Source organism: Oncorhynchus mykiss, chromosome 9, assembly GCF_057628025.1.
Source record: "Oncorhynchus mykiss isolate SJ-2025 chromosome 9, ASM5762802v1, whole genome shotgun sequence".
Classification (NCBI taxonomy): domain Eukaryota; kingdom Metazoa; phylum Chordata; class Actinopteri; order Salmoniformes; family Salmonidae; genus Oncorhynchus; species Oncorhynchus mykiss.
The window spans coordinates 44,746,053-44,755,363 of record NC_143030.1 but is presented as its reverse complement, the minus strand read 5'-3'; positions in this window follow the sequence as shown (position 1 = coordinate 44,755,363).

Here is a 9,311-nt window from a genome sequence, read left to right as displayed (position 1 = left end):
GTAGTCATTTTAAAAAAATGATATTGCACACAGTGAGTCCATGCAACTTATTAGGTGACGTGCAAATCTTTCCTCCTGAATGTATTTAGGCTTGTCATAAAAAAGGGGCTGAGTACTTACTGAATCAAGACATTTCAGCTGTACATTTTTTTTCCCTGAATTAGTAAAAATGTCAAAAAACAATTTCACTTTGACATTTGGTATTGTATGTATGCCAGAGACAAAAATCTCAACAGAATCCATTTTAAATTCAGGCGATAACACAACAAAATGTGGACAAAGTAAAGTGGTATGAATATTTTCTGAAGGCACGATAACACCCCTCAGTGTTGCTTCTCTGCCACAGCAAGCTTCGAACATGTCAAAGGAGAGGGATAAGTATATGATTGATTTGAATGTTTGGGCAAACTTTTGTAGTTATTGTAAAGCTGGCAGCATCATAGGGCAACTCGCCTAGGAGTAACTCCCGTCCGTAAATACTCATCACACGGCATTGGCAGCCAGACATACAGTACCAGTCAAACGTTTGGACACACCTACTAATTCCAGGGTTTTTCTTATTTTTGACTTTTCTACATTGTAGAATAATAGTGAAGACTATTAAATAACACATGGAATCATGTTAAACAAAATATATTTGAGATTCTTCAAAGTAGCCACCCTTTGCCTTGATGACATCTTTGTACACTCGTCATTCTCTCAACCAACTTCATGAGGTACCTGTAATGCATTTTAATTAATAGGTGTGCCTTGTTAAAAGTTCATTTGTGGAATTTCTTTCCTTAATGCGCTTCAGCCAATCAGTTGTGTTGTGACAAGTTGTGTAGCCCTATTTGGTAAAAGACCAGGTCCATATTATGGCAAGAACAGCTCAAATAAGCAAAGAGAAATAACAGCCCATCATTACTTTAAGACATCAAGGTCAGTCAATGCGGAAAATTAAGACATTTTAAAGTTTCTTCAAGTGCAGTCGCAAAAAACATCAAGCACTGATCTAACTGGCTCTCATGAGGACCGCCACAGCAAAGAAAGACCCAGAGTTACCAGCCTCAGAAATTGCAGCCCAAATAAATGCTTCAGAGTTCAAGTAACAGACACATCTCAACATCAACTATTCAGAGGAGACTGTGTAAATCAGGCCTTAATGGCTATTAAAGGACACCAATAATAATAAGAGACTTGCTTGGGCCAAGAAACACGAGCAATGGACATTAGACCGGTGGAGTTCAAATTTTATATTTTTGCTTCCAACCGCTGTGTCTTTGTGAGACGCAGAGTAGGTGAACGGATGATCTGCATGTGTGGTTCCCACCGTGAAGCATGGAGGAGGTGGTGTGGGGGTGCTTTGCTGGTGACACTGTGATTTATTTAGAATTCAAGGCACACTTAACCAGCATGGCTACCACACCATTCTGCAGCGATACACCATATCATCTGGATGTCGCTTAGTGGGACTATCATTTGTTTTTCAACAGGACATTGACCCAAAACACACCTCCAGGCTGTGTATGGGCAATTTGACCAAGAAGGAGGGTGATGGAGTGCTGCATCAGATGACCTGGCCTCCACAATCACCGACCCTAAGCCAATTGAGATGGTTTGGGATGAGTTGGACCACAGAGTGTGAGAAAAGCAGCCAACAAGTGCTTAGCATATGTGGAAACTCATTCAAGACTGTTGGAAAACCATTCCTCATGAAACTGGTTGAGAGACTACCAAGAGTGTGCAAAGCTGTCATCAAGGCAAAGGGAGGCTACTTTGAAGAATCTAAAACTATTTTGATTTAACACTTATTTGGTTACTACATGATTCCATATGTGTTATTTCATAGTTTTGATGTCTTCACTATTATTCTACAATGTAGAAAATACCCTTGGAAAAAAAACCCTTGAACGAGTAGTTGTGTCCAAACTTTTGACTGGTTCTGTACATTTTCCTCAGCACAGGATTTATGGGTATTAGCAAACACCAGTGTGTCCAGAGTTCCATGAGCATGGCCTTATTTCTATTACAGCATATTGGATGACTGTCATTCATATTCCATTCACCCAGTTCAATGTAACAATGATAGGTTTAGGCTACTACATGATGCTAGAATTTTCCCTATACCCATCGTGAGGTTGCTACAACCTAGCCTATGAATGAAAGTTTACAACGTAGGTGCACACAGGTCGAGATAAATATTTGAGGTGACAGTGACACATTCACTACCGCCTTGCACACTCTTGCCTGCATCTAACTGATATAGGGTGTAATCATTAGTCCAACAGTTGCAAACAAGAGTTTCTATAGGACAAATTCAGGTATGTTTATTCCCGTTTTGATCCGTTTGCTTCCGTTCATCAGAATCGGCAGAATGAATACACCCCTGATCAAGCATAAACACGGTTCACTTTCATAGCAGCCACGTTGTATTCCTTATTTTATATATGCGCTCTACTTCTGTCACCTTTTGCTTGTGGACTTCAATGCACAAAACATCAGCTGTATGTGACCAGGCGGAAAAAAAACTTTCCAAACCATATCATAACCGCTACACACAGCCTGCATCGTTGTCTCCATATTAGCTAACGTCATAGTCAACATAGCTAATAGAAATAATGCGTTAGAAAACCAGCTACAATCATGCAATAACGTTAGTCAGTAAGCAGTTTAGCAGTTACACTGGAAGGCCCGTTTGGCAATAAATTAGTAAAAACCAAAAGCTTACCTTGACTTGGAAGAGTTCCAGTGTTGTGTTGGATAGTCATAGCCAGCTAGATAACCTATTATCCCGCTGTTTGAGCAGGGTGCTTTGAGTAGGCTAACCTAGCTGACTGCATTTGCTAGTAAGTGAAAATGAAAATGAAAAACAATTACAAAATCTCTCTCACTTCCCCTTCATTTTGGAAGAAATGTATTTGTTCACTATTGTCTTTCTCTCTCATTGAGTCAACTACTCACCACATTTTATGTACTGCAGTGCTTGCTAGCTGTAGCTTATGATTTCAGTACTAGATTCTTTCTCTGATCCTTTGATTGGGTGGACATGTCTGTTCATCTGATAGGTTGGAGGACGTCCTCTGGAAATTGTCATAATTACTGTGTAAGTCTATGGAAGGGGGTGAGAACAATGAGCTTCCCAGGTTTTGTATTGAAGTCAATGTACCCAGAGGAGGACGGAAGCTAGCTGTCCTGTGACTACACCATGGTGGTAACTACAGAGTGCAGGGCCTCACGGGTGGCGCAGTGGTACAGCGCCAGCTGTGCCACCAGAGACTCTGGGTTCGCGCCCAGGCTCTGTTGTAACCGGCCGCGACCGGGAGGTCCGTGGGGCAACGCACAATTGGCCTAGCGTCGTCCGGGTTAGGGAGGGGTTGGCCGGTAGGGATATCCTTGTCTCATCGCGCACCAGCGACTCCTGTGGCGGGCCGGGCGCAGTGCGCGCTAACCAAGGTTGCCAGGTACACGGTGTTTCCTCCGACACATTGGTGCAGCTGGCTTCCGGGTTGGATGCGCTCTGTGTTAAGAAGCAGTGCGGCTTGGTTGGGTTGTGTATCGGAGGACGCATGACTAACAACCTTTGTCTCTCCCGAGCCCGTACGGGAGTTGTAGCGATGAGACAAGATAGTAGCTACTAAAAACAATTGGATATCACAAAATTGGGGAGAAAACTGGGGTAAAATTCCACAAAAAAAACAACAACAAAAAAAACTACAGAGTGCTGTTGAGGCTACTGAAGACGCTCATTGCAAAAATGATGAGTTGTAATCAATTATTTGGTAACGTGATTATATAGTATAGTTTTATCTATGAAGGATAACTGTTTTAATGTTTTAAAATATATTTTTATGAATTTTACTGAGGAGGATGGTCCTTCTTCCTCTGAGGAGCCTCCACTGGCAGACACAGTCTGACTTGAATGAACCCAGCCCAAAAAGTGTGCATATGATAAGATTATCTGAGAGGACTGATCTATGGTGGGGAGGAGCAGGAGAAGTTATATCTATATTGTCCTCAGAACACACCATGAACGACCTCATAAACTATAGTTTTCCAGACTCTTTTTTTGTAGAACAATTCAGCAATCCAATACCAAAACATAATCCACAATCTTATGCATGATTAACATTCTTAATCAAGGATATACATATGACATTGACTAGTTGTGCAACAGGAAGTTTTACAAATGGCTTTGTCCTGACCTTTGCAGCAGCCGTAGAACCATTGATAAGTTAATGTACAAGGCTTTCGGCCAGCCCCAAAGGAAACATTAGGGAGTAATTTTACCCCATAGATACCGACAATAACAATGGAGCTGTTCCAAGGCAAACAAGACAAAAACCGCATTAACAGAGGAGTGATGCAGAGCATCAAAACACTTGTTTCACTAAACTGCTTAGCATGACTCAATTGTATTCCCTCTGTACCCCCCCCCCCCCTTCAAAAGTATAAAAGAGAGCACATTCATTCTATTTTCCCGTCAAGTGGGGAACACTGCAGCTATATTCATAGCATAGGTGTCATTGGCCACCTGTCAACTGAATCATCCTCACAGTCGGGAGAAAACAGCATTTCCTGCTGTGACCCTGGTGATAGAAAGACATTTTAACAGAACACATGCAGTGAATTATTTTTATTTTATTTATTTCACCTTTATTTAACCAGGTAGGCCAGTTGAGAACAAGTTCTCATTTACAACTGCGACCTGGCCAAGATAAAGCAAAGCAGTGCAACACAAACAACAACACAGAGTTACACATGGACTAAACAAACGTACAGTCAATAACACAATAGAAAAAAGTCTGTATACAGTGTGTGAAAATGGCGTGAGGTAAGGCAATAAATAGGCTATAGTGGTGAGGTAATTACAATTCAGCAAATTAACACTGGAGTGATAGATGTGCAGATGATGATGTGCAAGTAGAAATACTGGAAGTGTTTTAGGGAGCATTTGACAATGACGAGGGGTGGTCGTTTGACCGCAGACCCATAGCAGATGCAGGCAATGAGGCAGTGATCGCTGAGATCCTTATTGAAAACAGCGAGGTGTATTTGGAGGGCAAGTTGGTCAGGATAATATCTACGAGGGTGTGTTAGTATAATTTAATTATGCCAATGTGCTTTCATCAATTGAAAGCCCTTAATCTATTGTATGAGAATTTGTAAGATTTCTTGTTTGCATAAAATAGACGCAGACCAGTCTTTAAATAATAGGTAATAGAATTTATTCTCGGAGCGCGCTCCCACTCAAACACATGCATCAGTTTAAATACAGATCATGACGTAATTTCACTGCCTTAACCGAACCCCCTCCTGTCGACCGGGACAAAGTAAGGTGAAAAGTTCATTCTAACTTACTAACACACTCCCAGATAACCTTTGACCCCTCAACATTATCGATCACCACTGAACTGACAGTTTTAATTAACAGAAACCCTAGGAATGCACTCACTGCCTAATCTAAAAACCCCAGAGCTAAGTTTCAGGTTGGGTCAACCATAGGCTAACGACCTTATGTGTTTACACAGTCCACAACCCATTTGTTCCTGCCCAATTGGAATGGTGTTGTTTAACATTTTATTACTCCTTTTTCCTGTCACACAATTTCTTCTTATGAACTCATATTGTCTATTAAACATAATATAACAGAGTATAAGTTTACTTACAGTTCCATTTAAAATGATTTGTTCAGTCATATTAATCATAATTTCCTAACAGGGTGCCCATGTTTACAGATTTAGGGTTGTACCTGGTGGGTTCCTTGACAATTTGTATGAGATTGAGGGCATCTAGCTTAGATTGTAGGACTGCCGGGGTTTTAAGCATATCCCAGTTTAGGTCACCTAACAGAACGAACTCTGAAGATAGATAGGGAGATATCAATTCACATATGGTGTCCAGAGCATAGCTGGGAGCCGAGGGGGGTCTATTACAGGCGGCAACAGTGAGAGACTTATTTCTGGAGAGATTAATTTTTTTAATTAGAAGCTCGAAATATTTTGGCATAGACCTGGAAAGTATGACAGAACTCTGCAGGCTATCTCTGCAGTAGATTGCAACTCCTCCCCCTTTGACAAGCCAGGATTCAGACACAGCAAGGACATCAGGGTTGGCGGAGTGTGCTAAAGCAGTGAGTAAAACAAACTTAGGGAGTAGGCTTCTGATGTTAACATGCATGAAATCAAGGCTTTTACGGTTACAGAAGACAACAAATGAGAGCGCTTGGGGACACGCAGGGCCTGGGTTAACCTCCACATCACCCGAGAAACAGAGGAGGAGTAGGATGAGGGTACAGCTAAAGACTATCAAAACTGGTCGTCTAGTGCGTTAAGGCTTCACGTCACCTTCAGCCAGGGCCACCGGCAAACGTGTAGCGAGCAGGCATTTACCGCAGCACTTTTCAGTTAAGCTTACACAGTATGCTTCTCAGTCTAAATAGTTTGAGCATATACAGTACTATGTTGAACGTTTATGACATTTTTGTTTGTTTTGGTGTTCGGCAGGTTGTTTTTAGGCTGTTCATGCAATTTTTTTCTTGAGGCAAGTCGAGGTTCTGTAGCCGAAGTCTACGCACCTTCATCAGTGATTGGTCAACAGTACTACAACTCCTAGTATGAGTGGGAACTATGGACGGGATTCTTCAAATAAGTGTTTGTTGTTGTCATTCAACGAGGTGCAACTAGTTTTCATGTACATTTTTTCACTTGAGAAATACTGGACCAAAAATCTTAGATGGAAAATTGCGTGACTAATTCGAGATGATCTTAGATGAATTCTGACTATTTTGAGGAAGTGATACTGGGTATGTTGTTCCTACGGCGTCTCATTAGGGAAAAACAGTAATATTGCCTTTTTTTTCTCATTTTTCAAGCAAAATCTTAAGGGAGTATGCGAGTCACAGACGTTTGCTTCGCCTAGCTTAGTTCTGCTAGGAGCAAACCGAACCTAGTATGCGGACATCTAAGGCTTACCGTATGCTTCCCAGTCAAAACAGTTTGTGCATACAGTGTTTTATGATAACATTTGATGTTTTTGTTCATTTTGGTCATCGGTGCTTTTTTTCTCCAGCTGTTCTTTCACACACAAATGTTTCTGATGGCAAATCGGAATTCGGTAGCCAAAGTCTACGCCCCTTCGTCGTTGATTGGTCAACATTACTACTTCTAGTAGGAGTGGGAACATGTAGTGTTGGTTCTCATTCAATGAGAGACAAGTTTTCATGCACAAAGTTTTTTTGCTTGAGAAATACTGTACCAAACATTTTATTTAGATGTCAAATTGTGTGACTAAGACCTCTGCAAAAAGGTCAAAATTATTTACAGATTTCTTGATCTACCTTAGATACATTTGGACTATTTTGAGGAAGTGTATACTGGCTAAGATGTTGCAACGGTGTCTCAAAAGGCACAAACAGTCAAATTGAAAAAACATAAATCTTGTTTTTCAAACAAATGCATTTTAAGGAAGTATTTGCCTAGCCTAGCCAAGTTCTGCTAGAAGCAAACCGAACCTAGTATGCAGATGCCCCACCACTTTTGATCTGGTTTATTAAAAAATGTGAAAGCAAAAGAATTGAAAACAGGGACAAAGTATGCCTACTGTTTTTTAGACTGACTTACCTCATAATTCGGCAACTCGCGCACAATTAAGCCACAGAGTTTCTAAACCCAGAGGCGCAACACTGCAAGACTTCCGGGAACACATGTGAAGCAGACCAGACCGGGGTTTGGGGTTTAAGAAGTCAATGAGAGAAGTAAAAATGATTTCTTAGTTGTTCATTTTCTAAATCTAACTGCACAGCTTAGATTCAAGCCAATGTCTTAAGTAGTTGAACACGTTATTACTCCAACCTCATGAAAATGACAAACTGACACGTTTTCATTTTCATTAAAAACAGCTTAGCTAGCTAACATCGCCATGACATCACCTACAAGTGTGATCAGAGATTTATATTGTAGAAGCAGCTTCTGCCTGTCTTCATACTGTACTATTTTTGATTCAACCCTGTTCACATTGCCAGTTTGAAGTGACTCAAATCAAATTTTTTCGCATATCCAATTCGAATATGTCCTTTTCCTGCAGTCTGAACAACCAAAAACAGATGGAAATCGGATATTTCAAGCCACATTTCAAAACACATCCGTATGTGGTTTGAAATCAGATATAAATCTGATTCCAGGCCATGCAACTTGTGACTAAATGGTCAAATCTGATTTATTTGCCCTCAAGTGGATTTTAGACCGTTATTTGGTATATCTTGCTGCTTGCTAGCTACTCTGTTGACAGTTTGACAAGAACATGTGGTAGCTAACTAGCTTATTAATTTTTTACAAACAAATGTATGAATTTTTTATTTTTTTTATTTTTTAAAAAGTTTTATTGACACATTTCCTTTAAAAACAGCTCATACATTTTTTACATCATTGATACACATAAAAACGGCAACAAAGCATAAAACACAGCATTTGAAAGTTACATTTAAATTTGTTAAAAAGTACATGTTGTTAAAACCAATGAAAACAACCATGAATAAAAGTACTTTCCTTGTAAAAACATCAAATCTGTAAAAGCCATTTAAAATGTGTGCTAATGATCTAACAAAGGTAAAACATTTGTATGAATGTGCTAGAAAGCTAAACAGCTACCTAGCTAGCTAGTTGACTGCTGTTGCTAGCCAAAAGGTTTTGAAAGTTGGATCATCTTATCCTTCGAGGCTTTAAAAGTGTTCTTACACTATAATTTTGTAAGAAAGCAACTGGGAAACATGGGCAGGCACATAGAATTAGAATACAAGGACTATTAAGAGTAAATATTAGTTCATCATAGGAGAGCTGTAGCTCCCACCAGCGGTGATGTGGAGCAGAGCATGCTGGGCGATCTCTAACTGAGGAGAAGGAAGTAAATACAGAAAGTACACAAGCCGTGATAAGTTCCAGTCATCTCCTCTGATTACCTTAAGTTAGCATTCTTTGTTTAAGACAAGGCCAGTGTGCGTCCTTCAGAAATGTGAGTTCATATTTCTTACAATTCATGTGTTGTGGACTCACTCCTTTTGTTACGTTAATTCACGTTTTTTCCGCGAGCTAGCAACTGTAAGCTTGCTAACCCCGTTGTTTCTGTCATCTCATTTCAGACATTTAGCATTTCAGTATATAGTCTTATATACCCTGTGGTTATATGGGTGTATACTGTATAGATTATGTGGGTATTTTGTTAGCAATGAGCCTTGTGGATGCATAATACATTCAAGTTCATGCAGTTGTGTGAGGATGATGGTGCCGCTCAGTAGTGCTGTGTAGTTGCACTCTGATCATTCATTAGTGAAGTCA